At 44.4% G+C, this 21,992-nt stretch overlaps 1 pseudogene across 1 annotated transcript; it reads right to left on the bottom strand.

The window, feature by feature from the left end:
• Positions 1-13,622: 13,622 nt before the first annotated feature.
• On the bottom strand, positions 13,623-16,673 carry LOC147615292 (receptor-like protein kinase THESEUS 1 pseudogene; annotated as a pseudogene). The gene has a single exon (XR_015262820.1). The product of XR_015262820.1 is annotated as a receptor-like protein kinase THESEUS 1 pseudogene (transcript).
• Between the last annotated feature and the right edge of the window lie 5,319 nt (positions 16,674-21,992).

Here is a 21,992-nt window from a genome sequence, read left to right as displayed (position 1 = left end):
AGGACAAGATTGCGTGCACGCAGAGCTCAAGGTCTTTATACTGAGTATGCATTGGAGAGCACATGTCATGAAGAAGAGCCTGTCTCATTTGAAGAGGCAGAAGAGGATCCGCATTGGATGGCAGAGACCGCATTTCTCAATGGAGATATTACTGAGGAGTTACTGAGGAGTTACTGAGGAGGTCTATGTACTTCAACCCCCAGGTTTCAAAGTTAAGGGACAAGAAGCTAAGGTGTGCCGGTTGCAGAAGGCCCTTTATGGTCTTAAGCAATCACCTAGAGCTTGGTATGCTAAAATTGATTCCAATTTACTTTCACAGGGCTTTTTACGCAGTTCAAAAGAGAGTACTCTATATATTAAGAGTACTAATGATATGTTTCTCGTCATTGTACTTTATGTCGATGACATGCTGCTTACAGGACCTCAAGAGGATCATATTGCAGCCTTTAAGGCTAAATTACAGCAAGCCTTTGACATGTCAGACCTCGGTCCTCTGCACTACTATCTTGGGATATAGTTTATGCAGACAGAGGGGCATATTTTTGCAACAAAGAATGTATATTCAGAATTTGTTGCAGCGGTTTTCCCTTCAGGACAGCAAGCCCGTGGCTACTCCTGTGGAGCCAGGTGCAAGGTTAACTCTTGAGGATAGTGGGGAGCCGTTTGATGGCACTCTTTACATGCAGGCTGTGGGATCATTGCTTTATGTGTGCAACACTAGGCCGGACATAGAGTATGGGGTTTCTCTGTTAAGCAGGTTTATGCACTGCCCAAGAACAAAACATTGGCAATCAGTGAAACGGGTGTTTAGGTACTTGAAAGGTACTATGCATCTTGGATTGTTCTATCCCAGGGGGGGAATGTCACGCTTGCATGGATTCAGTGATTCAGACTGGGCACGAGATTATGACACCAGAGTGTCCACAACCGGTTATTGCTTCTACATTGGAGATGCATGTGTTTCATGGCTTAGCAAGAAGCAACCAACTGTGGCCACCTCTAGTTGTGAGGCAGAGTACAGGGCTGCTTTCACAGCTACTCTTGAGTGTGTATGGCTCAGGAGATTATTTGCAGATCTAGGTATGGAGCAGCATGCTCCCACATCCCTCTACACTGACAGTATGAGTGCCTTGGTGGTTGCCAAGAATCCCGTGTTTCATGCTCGCACGAAACATATAGAGGTGCACTATCATTATGTTAGAGAGAGACTCTTAGCAGGGGAGATCAGCATGTCTCATGTGTCGACACCACGAAAATGTGGCAGACATTTTCACCAAGGCATTACCTCGTGATGATAAGTTCGAGAGCTTTCGACAGCTTTTGAACTTACTTCCTTTTGGTGATTGAGGCTACATCCCTGTATATGTGTACATTCACCACACATCACTCCAGGGGGGTTTGTTGGGTTTTTATCTTCATAATTGTACCGTCCATGGGAGTGCTGGTGGTTGGTAGGTGGGCCGAGGCACTTTTTACTTCCCTTATGGAAGGTTTTTTCCCCCAGGCTAATAATAGCCCATGTGACCTCATTCTAAGGCTAGGGGCACTCTATTTTAGGCCTGGGTAGCACATTGTGCTTAGAGGTGTACTTAGTAGACACATACCTAATTTATTAGATTGTGTGATATCATTGCTTTGTACTTCACTTCACATTGCTACTACTGCAATACTACAGTCGTGTTTGCTCTCTCCTACTTGTGTACTCATTCTCTTGCATCCATATCCAACAAATATGTCAAAAATTTATCAAGAGGCACTAAAAGGTTGTAATTGTGTGATAAAATTCATACAATTTGATATTCAAACTGAAATTCGTAAATTGGTAATTGGGTCTTCAGACGGAAGTACCGCAATTGTATGGAATCCTTGACTTGCTTGAGGCCTAGACATGATGGTATTTACCTTATAGTTCCAAGAACCATGAATACCCATATATACCGAGGGTATAACTGTAGCTCTTTATTGGCAGTATATACGAGTAAATCTAAGACTTGAAATTATAAGCATTAATGCTATCCTGATGATGAATTCGAATGTGGTTGATATGATTTTTAAATTCTGGTTGAGAACTGATGAGTTGATTTGGATTCTGATTGAAAAATGATGATTCCTGAAATCTAGTTGAAATGTAATAAGCCGAGCAAAACCACAATGAGGATGAATGGGACGAGTCCCTGTGATGATGTTCTTAACTGGAATGACATTAATGACGTCAGCCAATCACTATGAGATTAATGAATCATGCTAGCAGATTGCTATTATTAACTTTTGATCAGTGGATCAAGTTAAGGGTTGATAAATTAAAAATCTGAAAAATCGAGATCCCCATGGAGGATTGTTCAGATAGAAAAATTCAGTTTGATGGACCATTATTGTGTTAAAGATATGAATGAGATATTCTGAATGAATTGTCAACTAATAATGTGTTCTATATGAGTATCTTTATCCCTTGATTCTGTGGAGAGCCGACCTATTTAGAGAACCCCGGAGTCAGTTGAATCAAAATTCGGATTGAATCATAAATAAAGAGACTTAACAAGAATTTTCGTATTGATAGGAACATGGATCGAGGTCGTGGTGGTAGAAATGTTAACCCCCAACTCGATGAAGAAGAGCTCGACCTGGATGTTCGTAAAACTCTTCATAGTTCGCAGCTTGGACCTTTCAAGGGTGAAGGAAAAAACTTGGGCAAGGCTGTGGAGGAGAAGTGGATCGAATCAATGGAAGAATACTTCGATGTCACCAGGTACAATGAGAAGAGCAAAATGACTCTTGCAAGGCTAAAGATAGTGGAGACAGCTAGAGTGGCATGGGGAAACCACTGCGAGACAAACCGTCTCGATCGAAATATCCAAACCTGGATCTATCTCAAGGCTTACCTCAGAAAGAGATTTTGTCCCCCCAGGCTTTCTTGAAATTAAGATGAATGAGTTCTTGGAACTAAAGCAGGAAACCCAAAAATTGAAGAGTACCATCCCTTCTCCTTAAATATTCCCCTCAATTGGATGAAGAGCAGGTGATGGCCAGGTTCATTCGGGGAATGAACGAGCCATTGGATACTTTAGTCAAGAATGCCAAACCTATCTCAATGGCCGAAGCAGTAAGAATGGCGAAGGATTTCGCCAAAGCCTTTGATGTCAAAGTCCCGCCAAAGCCAGCACTATCACCTTTCAAAAGATTTTTATTCCCAGAAGGTGATTCTAACCTTCCTCCGCCTAAGAGATATCAGGGTCAAACCCAGGATATGGGAGGTTCCAGAATGGAGGAACTGTCCTTTTTCCGAAACTCAATCCCCTGGATTTCAACTTCAGAAGTTCCACCCTTGAACAAGAGAGTGAAGTTATAACTGTCAGGGGTTTGGACATCGCAGCATGGATTGCCCAACTCCTTTTGGATCAAGGTTTTCAGGGCAGAAAAATTAGGGATCAAGATTCCAGACTCCAGCCCCTTCCGTCCAGTGTAATCACTAAGGGGCTCAATCACTTTCTCTTTGCCTTTATGTGATGTACTAATCACATTTACAGGACTGGTATTATGACGCAGTCTGCCACTCCATGGTCTATCAACCAACTGAACCACTAGATGAGGACTCTCCTGGTCCACTCAAAGACTGTGATTGCTTACTTGCATTCTGTGCAACCACATTTCCACTCACATTAGCCCTAACAGCTTCTTTTTCAACAGTATACCAGTTGCTCATCTCATCAAAAACAACATCCCTGCTTACCCTCAACTCACGTGTAGCAGGGTTATAACACCTGTATCCCTTTTGCTCAAGGGAATACCCGATAAACACACATTTTTCAGCTTTTGGATCTAGCTTAGTTCTCAGCTCATCTGGCACATGCACATATGCAATGCATCCAAAGACTTTCAGATGAGACAAATCAGGTTTTCTGCTAGTAAACCTCTCCTCTAGAGTTACATCATGTATGGTTGCACTTGGAGTCCTGTTCATGATGTAAACTGCCATAGAAATAGCCTCATCCCAATAGCTATGCGGCATATTCTTCTCTCCCATCAATGCTCACGCAATCTCAGCAAGCAATGTGCCTATTTTTTCATTCAGCAACTCCATTTTGCTGCGAAGTGTATCTGCATGTAAACTGTCTCCGAATACCATTCTTCTTCAAAAATTTAGAGAACTCATTGGAGAAGTACTCTCTCCCTCCATCTGACCTTAGGCACTTTACATATTTTCCTGTTTGCTTTTCAACCATAACTCTGAAATTCTGAAAATGAGTGAACACCTCACCCTTCTCCTTCATGAAGTATACCCACACTTTCTTTGTGTGGTCATCAATAAATGTCACATAATACCTGCAGCCTTCCATAGACATGGTCTTCGTAGGACCCCATACATCTGAATGCACAACATCTAGTGCATTTCTGCTCACATTTCTGTCACGTGGAAATACATGCTTTGTTTGCTTTCCAAATTGTCATGCTTCACATATTTTCTGCATACCTTCAACTTTAAACTTTGGCAGCCCTATCACAATTCCTTTAGTCTGCATAGACTTCATTCTCTGCACATTCACATGTCCAATTTTTTTATGCCAAATGTCTGTGTCTGCAACAATTCCTGAACCATTTGCAAACATCGTAGCACTCACTTCAGGCATGTTTACATTCAATGTAAACATTCTGCCCACTCTGTTGCCTTTTGCAACCAACCTGCACTTGTCTTTAAAGTCTTCAACATAACAACCATCAGGATTAAACCGAACCTGCAAACCCTGCTCAATCATCTGGCCAACTGAAACCAGATTCTTTGTTATGTTTGGAACATTTAGTACATCTGCAAGGTACTTCACTTTGCCATCCTGCATAGACAATGGCACATCTCCAACATGGACAATTGGATGAGCAGTCTCATCCCCTGTTTCCACAAAACCTGGTCTTTCAAGGTTTTTCATCTCCTTGAACCACTCCCCATGGCTTCTCATGTGGTTTGAAGCACTTGAATCAACGTACCATACATCATCTTTATGTGATGCTTCAACATTTTCAGACATGGGATTAACGACATGCTGCATAACAAACAACCTTTCATTATTCTCATTGTTTCTGCTCGAGGATGCATAGTTGTTTTACTGCAATTTTTCATTTTGCATGTCAGCCTGCTTCTTATAACAATCTGCCTACACATGTCCAGGCTTACCACAATAAAAGCATCCACGTGTATCATTATACTACCTTTGCCAATTTCCACAACCTCTTTGACTCCCCCTGCCTCTGAATTGGCCTCTTCCACCTGTGTGTTGTTGTTGTTGTGAATTCTGGGACTGTTGTTGTTGCTGCTTCTGCTGGCCATAATTCTCATTACCTGTTCGGCCACCTCCTTGGCTGCGTCCATAGCCTCCTCTACCTCGTCCTCTTTCTGAACTTGTGTAGAAGGCCTGTTGCTTTGAACTGTTTTTGTTTTGTGAAGACTGTTGGTCTTCACCCAAGCTCTTCTCTTCTATAATCAACATAGACACCAAATCTATGAAATTGGGAATGTTTTCCCGAGTCTGAATAGACGTCTTGAACGCCCTTGTATTGTGGCCCGAGACCACGTAGACAGACTTCCACCTTAATGTGCATACATACACCCAATGGCAATTGTTGACCTCCTTGCAGCACACACAATGTCTGCACAACCAATCTGTCTTCCTGCAGTTCTTAAAACAGAGTTCTGCATAGAAACGATGAATTACCCGGCAGTGCTCGAAATCGCATGCTTTCTGAAAAACGGAGGTCCTAACACGCCTGAAGCGTGTTTCCGGCCTAAAAATTGGCATCCAACAAGACAATAAAGTTGCCCTATAGCTTTATTCCCACAAAGAAAGCTCCTCAATCAGAGATCGTTTGTCGATGCCTCCCGTAGAGCTCCCGACAAGGGTGTAGTCGCCAACACAATTAGGGAAGAGTAGATGAAGCTCTTACCCTCGTACCGCTTCCTGTGCTTCTCTTGCTTGCACAGCTGAGCCCTTAGCATGAACCAAGCTCTGATACCATGAAAAGATGCAGGGGGGAAGAGAGCTTGAGCTCTTGCAAGTGCACACACACACACACAATACCCTAAAAGAGAACACACAAGGTGAGAGGCTGAAAATCTTCTTCTTCACACAACACTAAGAGTACACACAAATATGAACAGGTACTCAACCAAATACATACTAGGGTTCTCTATAGTGTGAACCCAACTAAATGAGTTGGCACTATAACTATGCCAGTCTCTATAGTGTGAACCCAACTAAATGAGTTGGCACTATAACTATGCCAGTCTCTAGAATGGCTGTCACACAGCCTGTTATCCCACTGGCCGCATATCACTCATGATCTTACCAACCATGCCAGTGGTGTAAGTGTGGGGCCTATCTCCCAGGCGGGTCATCAGTGTCCACCGCCTCACTAGATGAGCTCGATATCTCAACATGTTAGACCCTCATCATATTGAGTGTAGGTCAGGTCAATACATGTTAGGTGTTAGACTCTCATCACATTGAGGGGAGGTGTTGAGAAAAGCAATGTGTGAGGGTGCAACATGAATAGAGCAAGGGAAGGAGCATGCACATTAGAAAAGGATAAACTAAGGGTACATTGGCAAAGGTTGATTTGTACGGTCATTTGTAAAAGGTGAAGTCAAAGGTCAAAAAGGCATCAGATGAAAAGTGCAAGGAGGCACATGTAGTGTGAGCATTTATGGACACATGGTTGACACTAGGGTGCACACATCTTGTGAGTTGGGAGTTCCATGAGAGCTATAAAAGGATGTACTTGGATCAACTCAAATGTAATGATATTATCTTGGTTTGTGCTAAATCATTGCCATTAGTATAGCTTAATCTTATCTTGGTTATTATCTTAATTACTATGCATAATCATGATTATCATAGTTTTTAATCCTCCATGAGCTCAACCATGATTGATTTCTCAACACAGGTTTCATACTGTTTTTTAAATGAGTGTTGCTTAGTGCAAAGGTGCAATTGTGAACAGGCTTCATGCTCTTGGACAGTTGTTGCTATAGTGGATAGCTCTTATGTAGTTGTGTTTCTATAGTGGACAACTTTTATGCAATTGTGGACAATTATGCAGTTTTGTTACTATTATGGACAACTTCTGTTTGTAGCTTTGTTACTGTTTGTTGAAAGAATTTATGCCCTTGCTACTATTTTGGTGTGCAACTACTATGGAAAGAAAAGACTTCTTTTCGCAATATGGAAAGACTTGTTGCTACTATGGAAAGCAAAGAGCCATCATCAAGATATGTTTGCAATGGCACTAGCATGACACAGTGCCTGCATTCTTGTTGCTTTTCTCTATATATTCTAGTGCTTTATAATGTAGTCTTGTTGAACATGTTTTGTCTATCCATCTATCCAAAATAAATTACATGGATGTTTTTTACAAATGTATTAACCCCAAGAGAATCAAATAAGGAAAATTATTATTTTTGCTTTGTGCAATGTAAAGGTGGTTGTCCACGCGTGCCTTGTAAATTTCTTAATGCAAGTTTTTAAGTTTGATACTTTTAGAAATTCCAATTATTCATAGCTTATAAATTTTTGTTGAGAAGTTAAAATTATTATTATTATATTTTTTAACTGGCCTTTGGCCCAAGATCCTTCCATGGTTACCAATTTTTCACCGTCCACCGCAAGTACTTATTTATCCACCCGTAGGCAATGCTGTCGAGGAAGCACCAAGGGGGGTTGTCCTACGCATGCGTTGTAAATTTCTTAATGCAAGTTATTAAGTTTGATACTTTTGGAAGTTCCAATTATTCATAGCTTATAAATTTTCGTTGAGAAGTTAAAATTAGTATTATTTTTTTCAACTAGCCTTTGGCCCAAGATCCTCCCATAGTTACCAATTTCTCACCGTCAATATGCCCAAGATCCTCCCATAGTTAACAATTTTTCACCGTCCATAGGCGGCCGCCTGTATTTATCCACCCATAGGCGATGCCACCGAGGAAGCACCAAGGAGACGACCTCTTGGTCCTAGGCAAACACCTTCACCACTTGAGCTATCACTCATTGGCGAAGTTTAATTTATCAAATTTAAATGTTGCAATTTATTTCTTTGAATTGATAATTCCCTTCTCCAGGCGATCTTCTCCCTTTGCCAACATGCAATCTTCTAGATTGGGCTCCTCGTGCACCAGTTGATTCCCACCTAGGAGGCCACAGAGCAGGGTCTGCAAGCAGCTGTGCAGAGGGTTTGGATTGTTGGGTTTCAAAAGAGATCTCTCCCCCCTCTTTTAAAATTTTACCTTTCAAGTATTACTATATAATGTGTTAAAGACTTGCCATATTTTAACCATTTCCTTTCCTATTTTAGGCTGCTTCCGTTGCATAGACATCAACCATTTCCATTTCATGCAACTATGCTCCACCCCCCTAGCATATGAGGAGATGAGACAAGACCTCGCCCTTCTTCTCTCATCACAGTATCATGACAGCCCCTTTATCAGCAGCCCTAGTTGGGAGGCGGCCCACAAGCCCCAGTTAGAGGTGGGAGATCAACAACAGCATAGCAACATGGCACAGTGGCATGCTGGCTGTAGCGAGGCCATTGAAGGTACTACAACGTCACCCGCTGAGTCCATCGGAGCATGTGGACGGACATCGTACACCCCTTCCATGACCAGTGGGAGAAGCTTCGAGGTGGCTCTAAGTTTATGCAAAAGCGCCACGAGGCTTTTATATGGATTTGTATGCAAAAGCGAGGTTACTTGGCATTACAGGCCACCTGTTTGGTTGTTCCCCTCTCCCCCCATTTTATGAGATAGCCTTCCGAGGAGAGCGACCAACCAACGAGGAAGAGCTGGTTGTTCCCCTCTCTCCGGGAATGCAGTTGCTCCGCCTCTCTCTCTCTCTCTCTCTAAGCAAGCCGGTCTTCTTTAAGCAAGAAAGCTAGTGCTCTCTCTCAGGCATCGCCTCTAGCTCTACGCACCTCTGAATCAGGCGCTTTTCTGTGCAGCACACTGCTATTCATAGTACCTACAGGAGCAAATGCCAAGTGCAGAGTGCATGGTGGACAAGTGTGCAAAGTGTGTAGCTATTGGTTGGAAGTGCTGTGTGCATAGGTACAAAGTGTGCAGGCGTGCAAAACTGAAAGCTGAAAGTGCAGGTTCAAGCCGTGAGCTTTTATGTATACATAGTGTGGGTTTTGGTCCCGAGACCAAACTATTGCAGCATTTCAGAGGTTCTATTCCAGTGATTCCAGCTGAATGCATGTATGCATCGTGTGGGCTTCTGAGAAATGGATACTTCATGCAATGTTGATGATCAGGGTGTCTGCCAAACACCGCCTAAAGCACGGCTCATTATTCGCAGAAGAATGAGGGAAAGTACGCCTTCCCCGGGCTCATCTAGGGCAGGGAAAATGTCTAGAACAAAAGACGATTCTATGTATGAAAAGTGCAGATTACGATCAAGGCGTAATTGAACAACATGCGACTAGATTTGGAAAAGGAAATGTATGAGGCTATGGAAGCCCGGAAGAACAACATGTATGCATGCATGAGGAAGGAGTTGCATAAGGAAATACTAACGGAAATGCGGGCTGAGATGTATACGGCACTGAAAGGGGAAATGCAGGCCCTCTTGAGAACAGAGATGAATGTAATGGAAATTGCGATGTATAAAAAAGTTAGTGATGCAATGGCTGAGGTCGAATCTTGGAAAACTAAGATGGAGAAATGCATAACAGATAAAGATGTCTTGATCAAGGAACTCCAAGGAGAACTTTTGGCATGCAAAAAACAGCTAGAAGGGCAAAAGGGGTCGGTAACACCCCAACTTGCTGATGAAATTAAGGAGTTGAAAACACATGTTGAGAAAGAGATCAGATCCTTTGCTGAGGTGACAAAGCAAACAAAAGCAGATGTTGAAGTGAATACCAAATGGATTGATGTAGTGAAGAAACACAAGTTGATAAAGTCGAGGTAATGAATGCCACTCTGGAGGAGGAGGCTAAGAGACATGCCAGGGCCTTACATGTGCGAGTTACTGGATGGAATGAGAAAAGCTCCCCCAAACAGGATGCAAAAGATCTTGGCACTAAAATGGGAGTATCTGAGCTCCCCATAGTGGATGCTTGGAGAGTGGGCAAGGATGCTACAAAGGCACGGGCATTGATCTTGAAGTTCCAAGACATGGGATCGAAGAGGGCCTTCTTATCAAAAAGGATGGCTCTCAAGGGAGAGAAGATTTATCTGGATGAGGATCTAACACCAACACAAGTAGCACACAGAAAAGAGCATATGCCTCGGGTATATGAAGCACGGAAGGAAGGGAAGTGGGCAATGTACAGGGATGGTAGGGTGATTATTACAGAGCGCCGATCCACGTGACGGTGAGTTCGCATAGAGAGGCTACAATCGTACGATCATGATTGGCCATTATCTGGCTAAGATATACGGATCCATCTTGGAGCATGAGATGAACCAGTGGGCAGAGAGGCAGGGACATAGAGCAACCGGACAGGCTGGTTTTAGGAGGGGATACACCACACTAGATCATATACTCACCCTCAGAGCTCTTATTGAGGAGGGACGAGCACAAGGACGGAGGATATATTGTTGTTTTATGGACTTCCGCAAAGCATTTGATACGATACCACGTGCCTGGCTTATGAGGAGACTACAGGATATTGGTGTCCCTGAGGAGATGCAGTGGGGAGTATACACTTTGTATGAGTCAATGATAGGCAGAGTACGTGCCCCAGAGGGGGCTTGTCGGATGCAGTGAACAGTACTATTGGGGTGAAGCAAGGCTGCCCGCTTTCACCAACGCTCTTTGGGCTATACATTGATGAGGTCTCATACTATGTAGATGGATTGGGTGGCCCATGGGTGAGCCTAGCTGAGGTGTTGATACCCATCCTACTATATGCAGATGACATTGTGCTCATCTCAGACACTCCTGAGGGACTACAGAGACACTTGGATGCATTGCAGTCTTTTTGTGTGGAAAAAGATCTCACAGTGAACCTTGGTAAAACTAAGGTTATGACATTTAATACCACACAAGCATGGGTTCTTAGAACACAGACGCAGTTTATGTTTAGAGGAGAGCCAGTTGAGTATGTCAGATCCTATGTGTACCTGGGGGGTGACCTTCAGAGGGCTGCGGTTTTCTACGAGGGAGGCAGCAGAGGCTAGACTAGCACGAGGATTTGCAGCTTTGGGGGCACTTGAGAGACAGTGCGCAGACATACGTTTCAAGAGCCACGCACGAAACGATGGCTATTTGACACTCTGAGCAGAGATATGGGGGCCTAGTCTTTTCCATAAGAGGAGGGAGCCATTGGCAGGACAAGACGGACCAGAGAGACTATTACGATGGATGGCAACATATGGAGAGGCCATTAGTGATGATTGCACGCATGATTCGGAGCAAGTCATTTGTACCACATGAGATCATCAGGACAGAGATGGGGGCTGCCCCAGTGGTTACCGAGGCTTTGTTTCGTGTAGTTACTTTTCAAGATTTCTCCATAGAATATGGGAGCTCCCTCAGCAGAAATACCCTCGCCTAGCACTCACTTCCTCCAAACAGCTTGCAGATGAGGGAGACACCCAGTATTGGTATGCCCAGATGCGCACATGGCTGGCCTTGCATGGCACGAGTATTGATGCACTCCCGCCTTTTGCTTACAGCCTGGACTGCCCGTTCTTAGATCTCAGCCGTTCAGAGCTGAATCGGGTGATCAAGATGGACATTGTGAAACTAGATACAGAGAGGACATGGGTCAGGCCCCCGCAGCCATTGGCACGAAAATGGCACACTACCATAGTCATTTTCTACACCTCTCTTCGGACGGGTTTATTATACGCCATGCTTACATGGACACACACCTCACATGGTATTCGGAGTGCTATTGGACAGATTCGCACCTCTTCACACCGGCTGAGGATAGAGACAGGTCGATATGAGGATATATCACTAGAGGACCGCATATGCCAGCTTTGACATCAGGAGGTGGGAGTCGGAGGAACACTATATATGTCATTGTACTGTCTACTATGAGATCCAAGGGAGGTACCACTGCCTGTTCCGTGAAGGCTTTGGACCTTTGCGTCGGATCAAAGGTGCTTAGGGCTCTTCATACTTGAGCTTAGACACCACAGAGAGAGCCTATTGAGGGACAGGAGGGTAGTGGGACCAGAGCCGCCTAGACAGAGAGCCCTCACAGATTTTTTCAGAGCCAGCACTGTAACCCCACTAACCCCACTAGCCTCTACTCCCCCATCTACAGGCCTACCTGGCAGACCACTCTCCAAAGGAGTCACCCTGGACAGAGCCATTGCCATCTGTAGAGCAAGATGCCCACGACCACGAGGATCGCGTCCACGACTCCCTCACCATCGGCAGATTCGAGCCATCATTGCCCGCCACCGGAGGAGTTTACCACGACGATTCAGCGGTTCAGCTTTCAGCTCTTAGCTCTCTTAGGATGTTACTATTTTCATTCTTTCTTTCAGATTTGTTATGAATCATGATGAGAGATCATCATCATCAGTTGTACCTTGTTTTGGTCTCATGGGCCATTTCGGCCTTTAGGAGACGTTAACATATCTTTCTTTCTTTCTTTCTTTCTCCCCCATTTTATGAGATAGCCTTCATCTCTCCCCCATTTTATGAGATAGCCTTCCTCCGAGGGCGACCAACCAACGAGGAAGAGCCCCTCTCTGTCCCTTGTTGTTTTTCTCATCTCCCATGATTGAGCCTGGGTAGTAAAGCCTTCCTCCGAGAGCAACCAACGAATGAGGAAGAGCCCCTCTCTGTCCCTTGTTCATTTTCTCGTCTCCCATGATTGAGCCTGGGTACTTAAGCCGATTCAGCTGCAATTTTGGTAACTAATGGAACTTTTCTTGGGGGAAAAAAAACTATGCTCCCCACCCACCTTTGGGCGCCTACCATGACACCATGGTTGCCAACAATGAACCCTGCTCCTTGCTGGGAGCTAATCAGCGGCCCACCTAGCCTGGTGCCGCAAGACTATAGAGGGCTCGGCAGGCCCTCCTGCCATGTCCAGCTGCTGTATATGGATGCACTGATTTCATCCACACTCTTCGTGATAGCAGTGGGCGCTTTCAGGTCATTTCCATAGCTATGGAGGAGAGACAATAGACTTTTAAGCATATGGAGCCCCAAACCTTTCCTTAACCAGAGGCATGGATAGCATCATCTGGCATCACACACCAGCACTCTCAACTCTTCCCTTTGCCCCCATATGTAATCCCCCGAGTTAACAGCCATTCCCCCCAACCCACAAAAAAAACCCCGCCCCAGCTTTTTCTCTTTTATGGGACATCTTCTAAGCATAAAACATAAATGTTCACGTCAAGAGTTACAGCAAAAACCCTTTCTGCTACAACCATTACAAGCAGAGCCATTAAAAGGAAATATAAGATGTGTATACCAGTAACAAGGCAATGTTCACTTTCCAACAGCTCCTATGATCAAGATAAGTCGTGTCTCATTTCTAACCTCGAAATTGGTTCACATTGCACACAGCCTCTTTTCCTAAGGCTAACAAATGCTCTTTTAATCATTCAATCAAGTACAGCATCTTTTGTTACTTGTCATGTCAAAACCAAATAAGTCTCAGGCACAAAAACAAATAAATCTCTTCAATAAATTTCTTTATTAAAAACCAAATACGTCTCAGGCACAAAAACAAATAAATCCCAATAAGTCTAAGGCTCTATTAATGTTTTATATGAGACTCACGAAGCTCGTGACATCATAGTCACCTTGAGAATGGTAGTCAGAATAGAGTACATGATCAATTTCAGAATGAAGGTCCACATCATGTGGACATGCCCTTACAAACTTTGGCTGAGTGACAAACTGCACCATGCAATGAAAGGATTAGCCACCTCTGCCTTCACCTTCCTTGAGGATTGACCAGCTGCGAAAAAATAGCACTAGCAGTTGCATCTTCTGAATCTCCTTCACTTGCTAAGCTAGTCAGGCTGTGAACCTCAACTACACCCGACTCCCATTGCTCTTGAGCAGTAAGTCTAACAGGCAAATCCATGATTTTATTGCGACTGCCATCGTCCAACTCAGCTCTCATGGCTGTCTCCTGCAGCTGCAGAGCATACTCCAAATTCCATAGCACATCACCCATGGCAGGTCTGTAGATACCTTGCTCTGACAAGCATTTCTCAGTTATCTCTCCATACTTTTTCAAGGACTCCTTATTGATAGTGCCAGCTAGGTGTGGGTCAATGATCTGATCAAGCATCCCCGTCTTTTGCCAATGCATTGCCCACTCTGCAATATTCACTTGATCCCTTGGCAAAGCAGGGTTAATGGCAGGGCGAGCACATAAAACCTCCATCAAAACCACACCAAACGAATATACATCTGACTTCTCTGTTAGCTGTTGCCTGCGGAAATACTCGGGATCAAGGTACCCAAAGCTCCCCTTCACAGCAGTGCTAACATGGGTGCGGTCAAGAGTTGGCCCTGTCTTGGACAAGCCGAAATCTGATACCTTGGCCACTAGATTTTCATCAAGCAGGATGTTGGTGGTCTTGACATCTCGGTGAATGATACTTTGGGCTGCTCCTGTGTGAAGGTAATGAAGGCCCCTGGCAGCCCCAATGCAAATGTCAAGCCTTTGTTTCCAAGACAGGGGGGGTAAATCTGAGCCATAGAGATGGCTTCGGAGAGGACCATTGGCCATGTACTCATAGACCAGAATCATTTCACAATGCTCCTCACAGTAACCAATCAAAGAAACAAGATGCCGATGCCGGAGTTTGGAAAGCATCTCGATTTCTGTTTGGAACTCAGTTATTCCCTGTTCAGAACTTGGGTTCCCACGTTTCACTGCAACAATGGTGCCATCATCCATGTCTCCTTTGTACACTTTGCCAAATCCCCCAACCCCTAGCACAAGGGTTTCATCGAAGTTGTTTGTGGCTTCCTGTATCTCTGCAAAGGTGAAGTATCTGCCCAAGCTGGACGGAACTGAAGATACATAGCTGCCTGTGGCACTCTTGCGTGAGTTTGAAGAGAGCTTGCTGCCCATGCTTCCAGAGCTCCCGCCATTGATAGGAAGAGGGAACCATGATGATGGGGAATGCTTGTAAACCTTGGCTTTTCTCCTACACAAGACGGCACCCACTACCAAGATTAATCCCATAACAAAAATACCTGTAGCAATGCCTCCCAAGATTGGGGCAAGCTTGGTGCCACCCCCGGACCCCAAGCTTGGGGGCTCCGGCAAGATCACTCCGTCAAGACTCCCAGCAGAGTTGTTGAGCTTCCATACTTCAATGCCATTAAGGATTGCATTGTTTTGGGTGACCGCGGCATTTGGGGTGGGGCCAATTTGGACCCAGAGTGTGTTAATGTTGCCGGAGGTTTTGACAGTGAAGTCCCTGTAGTAGACAGTGTCGGCAACGTTAAGGTATAAGAGATCCAGAGAGGCGTATGCTGTCTGGTTCTGCAGATAGACATTGAAAACCCTTTGTCCCGCAGAGCTGTAGAATATTTCGCAGAAATGCAGACGGACGACATAGATGAACTCTGGGTCGACGGAGAAAACCCACGAGATGTTAAACAAGTTGCTTGTCGTCTGAGAATCCACCATCTGCAATGCCGTGCTGTAGACGACGCGCGGCGCAAAGTAGTCCGGCGTCGGAGAGTACCTGACGGACATCGGATTGGTCGACACGTTCTCCACTCCGGCAGTTGTGAAGAGAAAGCTCTCTTTGGGGAGCCATGTTCTGTACAGGCCCACGGAATCGTTGGCGGGAGAAACTGCCGGACCTCCGACATTTACCCTGTACAGACATTCGAGAGCTGTGCCGGACATCCCCAGTGACTCCGGCGAGTTTGACCCCAGCGGACTGGAATCATCGAGGATGATGTCAGACGGCATCGATGTGACCTCCAGCGCGTTGATGAAGGCGACTGAGCTTGTCGCCGGAGTGAAGGAGACGGTGAGAGTGTCGGAAGTTGCATTGACAGAATACTCCTTAAAGAGGAAGGCGGACGCGGAGGCTTGGATAGTGGCGGCGACGTGGACGTCGGAGAGGAGGGTAAATCCGTCCGCGGCCACGGAGAAGACGGCGGAGTTGAGGTCGTACGACTTGTAGGAGAATGGGTAGAAGTAGAGACGGAGCCAGTAACGGGAAGAAGCGTTGACGGAGAAGCTGTAGGAAGAGGTGACGGGAAAGATGCGGGATGTTTGGAGGAGCGGCGTTGCATCGGAGCTGACGGCGAGATGGGCGGAGGCGGTGGCGGAGATGCTGGACGGAGCGGAGAGGCGGACGGAGTCAACGGAGCCATCTGGTCGCCAAAGACGGCCGTCGATGGTTGAATTATTGCCGGCACCGCAGTCGAGGAGGTAGCTGAACGGTGGCGTGAAGTCCCCCTGCGCGCCGCCGAGCCATTGGGAATGGAAGGATAGAATCAGGACAGTGGCGAGGAGAGGCGGTCGGAAGAACATCTCGGTCGGATCCCAGTCCGTCGACAGAGCTGAACGGTCCGTCGGACACCGTCCTGTCCTCGAGTGTGTTATTCAGCAGAACTGGCCTCAAGGCTCAAGCCTTGGATCCGTCGCCCGAACTGTAGGTCCGACAGTCTCCGTCGTGAAAAGAGGGCCTATCAGGAGATCATGGTGCATGGAGCGCGCGTTATGAAGCACCGCCATTGGCTGTCAGCCACGTGAAGCTGCCACATCATTGTTTGCCAGGTTGGCGCTTGCACCAAAAATTTCCATGTTCCGCCAAATTTACGCCTCGCGCTCTTCGCCGAGCTCGCCAACGAGAGAGAATCTGACAAGTGGCAGTCAAAAAAAGAGCCAGTCCCGGTCGGCCAAGCCAACTGTCGTAGATTTTAATAAACGACAGAGGTTTGGGCGGCGGCTGGCCTCCACGCGCTCGAGCCTGGACGGCCGTTGTGAATTTGGTGCCGACGTGACGCGGCGCGCCCTAAAAAAGCCGTTGTTTCTAACGGCCATCCATGTGCCTTTGTTTCTTGGCCACACGCAACATTTGGTGCTCAATCAATATTACGCATTTTTTGTGTCAATTTAGGGTGGCCCTCAGCAAATAATATGATCATTCATTGAGAAGGAATCCTTTACATCAGCCTAACTTGATTGACACATCTCACATTTCCCACATTGCAAAGGAAACCTTTAGATTAGCAGCTTAGGCTAGCACTGGGTCAATGAGGGAATATCGTAACGTGGCCATCCATTTCTCAAACTGTGCCAAAATCGATACAGTTGGGGTTTTACTAGGCCAATTGGATCAACTTGATGCAATCGCTTCTTTGTGGGAATGGAAATCTAGCACGTGCATTTACTGCTTCTGTGACTTGCATGGCCCTGTTAACTAGGCAAAGCGTGTTAGCCTATCTTAATGACTTCACATCTCAATTTTACATTGATGATCGAAGGCATGGAGGCATAGAGTATACTTTTGTTGAAGTAGTCTCCTTGTTCATACTCCTTCGAATAAAGGAAATTCTAATCTACGCTTCATTCATTTACATTGGATTTGTTGCCCAATTTCCACATGCCAACAACCATATAAGAAGCAAATGACAAGGAACACCATCTCTCTTGTTACCAATATTGAGTCCCTTGATGAGCTCACACATCAAGCATGAGATGGTGTTATGCACCCATGAAGACCCCCTTTGGACCCTTGAAACAATAACCTTGTGCATCACAGGCCACACATAACCTGACCACTATCTGCGAGGCTTTGCTACTTGCCTTGGTTCATCAAGTAAGTTGACAATTTTCATTGGTCCATGCATATAGCTTAATAGCAATATGAATAGGAAGATGCAAAATCGTGTTCACCCAAACAAGAACATGCCAAATCATGTTCACTCAAATGGGAACACTTGTGCCTTACGCGAGAGAAGAAGTGATAGGAATGCAAGGGTCATAGTCAGTTTGCACACCGTTCATGAATGAACAAGCCTATCTTGTGGAGAAGGAAGGGTCCAAAACGTTGGTGTCACCACAATGGATCTTGTACAAACGTGTAACAAGAAAGGAGAGAGAGAGAGAGAGAGAGAGAGAGAGAGAGAGAGAGAGAGAGAGAGAGCTCAATCTCTACCTCTATGCTGCATGCACGTCCAAAGCACTACAAATCATGTACATCATACGTTGCGTACACAAGAACATCTACAAGAATATCGAAGTGTAAGCCAACACTTATCACCCAACCATAGTATTCCCTACTGAAACACCTCACAATGTTTCAGTAGGATTCCCTATTGAAACACCTCACAGTGTTTCAATAGGATTCCCTATTGAAACACCAAAGTATTTCAGTAGGATTCCCTATTGAAACACCCTAGAGTGTTTCAATAGTGATAGGAAGTGATAGGAATGCAAGGGTCATAGTCGGTTTGCACCGTTCCTGAATGAACAAGCCTATCTTGTGGAGAAGGAAGGGTCCAAAACGTTGGTGTCACCACAATGGATCTTGTGCAAACGTGTAACAAGAAAATAGATAGATAGATAGATAGAGAGAGAGAGAGAGAGAGAGAGAGAGAGAGAGAGAGAGAGAGAGAGAGAGAGAGAGAGAGAGAGAGAGAGCTCAATCTCTACCTCTATGCTGCATGCACGTCCAAAGCACTACAAATCATGTACATCATACGTTGCGTACACAAGAACATCTACAAGAATATCGAAGTGTAAGCCAGCACTTGTCACCCAACCATAGTATTCCCTACTGAAACACCTCACAGTGTTTCAGTAGGATTCCCTATTGAAACACCTCATAGTGTTTCAATAGGATTCCCTATTGAAACACCAAAGTATTTCAGTAGGATTCCCTATTGAAACACCCTAGAGTGTTTCAGTAGGATTCACTAACCCCAAAGTGTTTCAGTACAATTCCCTATACTGAAACACCCCAAAGTATTTCAGTAGGATTCCCTATTGAAACACCCTAGAGTGTTTCAGTAGGATTCACTAACCCCAAAGTGTTTCAGTACAATTCCCTATACTGAAACACCAAAGTATTTCAGTAGGATTCCCTATTGAAACACCACAGTATTTCAGTAGGATTCCCTATTGAAACACCCTAGAGTGTTTCAGTAGGATTCACTAACCCCAAAGTGTTTCAGTACAATTCCCTATACTGAAACACCCCAAAGTGTTTTAATAGGATTCCCTACTACTAGCACCCCGTAGTAAGAATCAAGTGTCCACCCAAGATCGATACTCATAAAAGAAATATCGAGATCAATAGGATTCCCTATTGAAACACCAAAGTATTTCAGTAGGATTCCCTATTGAAACACCCTAGAGTGTTTCAGTACAATTCCCTATACTGAAACACCCCAAAGTGTTTTAATAGGATTCCCTACTACTAGCACCCCGTAGTAAGAATCAAGTGTCCACCCAAGATCGATACTCATAAAAGAAAGATCGAGAATGATGTATAAAGCATTGCAAATCACATATGATGAGTACACACGAACATCCATGAGAACATAGAAGGGGTAGACTTATAGCACTCCGCCACCATAAAAGGGGTGGGATAGCACATGAAAGTCCACTAGACCATAGAAGGGATAGGCTAGCACTCACCACCCAACCATAGGCTCCAAACCATACACAATGGTAAGCCAATCCCTAAGCTAGAGACCAACACAACCCTAGTAGACCTGCACCCTCAAGGCATACATGTCCCATACCATGCACCCCCAGTCCACATGATTGTCACTGACAACATGTCTAACTAGTGGGCTAACCACAAACTGGGCCCCTTGGGAGTACCATTCGCCAAGGTAGAGTTCCACACACATGCTCTCACACAAATGAGCCATAATCCCAACTATATAGCCCAATAACTATTTTACATTGCTATAAGAATTGTGTCCGACCGGGTATCTAATCACACTAGTGTCGTTATGTCCAAGCATGGGACATAACATTCTCCCCCTACTAATGAGATGAAGACTAGGTGAAAAAATCTGGATAGTGAAGCAACATTTTCCCAAGTGTTATCTTCATCTACACAATTCCTCCATCTAACCAACCACTAGAAATTGGGATGTTTCTAAGGTTGTGTTCCCTACGATCCTTAACAACCACTAGCTCATGTGGGGAACATAGATAGATAGATCCTTAAGTCTCACAAGCTTTTGTTGAAAACCAAGCCACTCTTGCACCCTAACACCTCTTTAAATCTACTACCATAAAATATAGGATGCACATGTACGAGACATGTACTCCATCTAGGAGATACAATATTTGTAAAATCCCTCATGATTAATCATTTTTAAGAGCATGTAAGGTCGAGACCATTAGGTTACATGATAGATTAAGAAAATCTAAAGCATCCTTTCAAATTAAAAACCCAAAAATATGCGCAAGAATAGAGGACAAAACTTGGATATTTTTTGCCAAAACTGTGAAAACTGCTCTTCTCCAGTTTGCTTACATACGTGCTTGACAGAGCCTACATGAATGCATGTCGCAAGCAGGAACATATGTTCCTACGTTTGATATGAAAATCCATAAAATATTCTCATAAAGGAAAGGTCAGAAAAAATTCCATAATCATAAAAACAGCTAAAAACTGAACAACCACATGGCCCAAACTTCCACCATAGCTATTGGTAGACCTGCCAAACAAATGTATGCACATAATTAAGTGGGAATGCATATTCTCATCGGTGAACGTATGTTCGCAAGAAGTCAAACACAAAACTGGCCATGCATGTTCCTATCTTCTTCGACCACGCACATTTGTAAATTCCCATGCATGTTCCTACATTTATGAATGCACATTATCAAGTCCAATAGGAATCTAGCCATGCATGTTCCTATCTCACTTGGAAATTGGCCATGCACATGGGCCATGTCATGGTTTGTCCGTCCATCCTTCTGTGGTTAATTGGGGATGCCTAATTACCACTATGTTTGAAGCATGGCACTTGGGTGATTCCGAATATTCCATGTGTAGGACATATGAAATTAGGGATAGCTAGAACTAAGTGTTGGATTTATTACTTATGTTCTGTCATGGACTTGTAGCATCTGTTGCTAACTCGTAGTGTGTTTGAATGGACAACCTTGTAGGTTGGTGAGATTGATGGGCCTTGTGCTCGTAAGCCGGATTGAATGGGATGTGATGGCGACAATATGGTGCGAGCTATTACCAAGATGGTTCTCGTTTTGATATTTTTGCCGTAGTGTCTACTACGAGATTTTGTATTGTTATTGGCCACCCCATTTTGATGTAATCGGGCGTGCACCTATTGAGCCGCCCACTTTTGTTATATTTGGCGTGGACTTATTTATTTGCACGTGAATTAGCCCTCTTGAGCAAAGAGAAATTCAGACGCAAATCGAGGAATTTCTTTCTTGGGGACTTATCAGACCAAGTAGTTCACCATATGGAGCACCAGTCCTTCTTGTAAAAAAGAAAAATGGTACTTATCGTATGTGTATAGACTACAGGGCTCTCAACAAGAACACTATCAAGAATAGATTTCCAATTCCTAGAGTTAACGATCTACTTGATAAATTAAAGGGAGCCAGCGCCTTTAGCAAAATTGACCTAAAATCTAGATATCATCAAGTAAGAATGGCCGAGCAAGATATCTATAAAACTGCTTTCAGAACTCAGACTTGTCACTTTGAGTTTTTAGTGATGCCATTCGGTCTTACTAATGCTCCTATGACTTTGTCGTATAATAAATAGGATCTTTCTTGAACATCAAAACTTTGTGGTTGTCTTTTTCGATGATATCTTAGTTTCTTAGTAAATCTAAAGAAGAGCACGAAAAACACTTGGAAATTGTATTTAATTTTCTCAAGGAAAATGAACTTTACATTAATCCCCGAAAAGAGTAGTTTCTTCCAGAGTGAGATTGAGTACTTTTGGGACATATAGATGTTGATCCCAAGAAAATAAAACTATTGCGACATGGCCACATCCTAAGAATCTTCATGAATTACAATCTTTTCTAGGGTTGTGTAGCTAT

Source organism: Cibotium barometz, chromosome 40 (genome assembly GCF_041138505.1).
Source record: "Cibotium barometz isolate CiBa-2024 chromosome 40, ASM4113850v1, whole genome shotgun sequence".
Taxonomy (NCBI): domain Eukaryota; kingdom Viridiplantae; phylum Streptophyta; class Polypodiopsida; order Cyatheales; family Cibotiaceae; genus Cibotium; species Cibotium barometz.
Note: the sequence above shows the minus strand (reverse complement) of the source record. Positions and strands in the feature narration are given on the sequence as shown.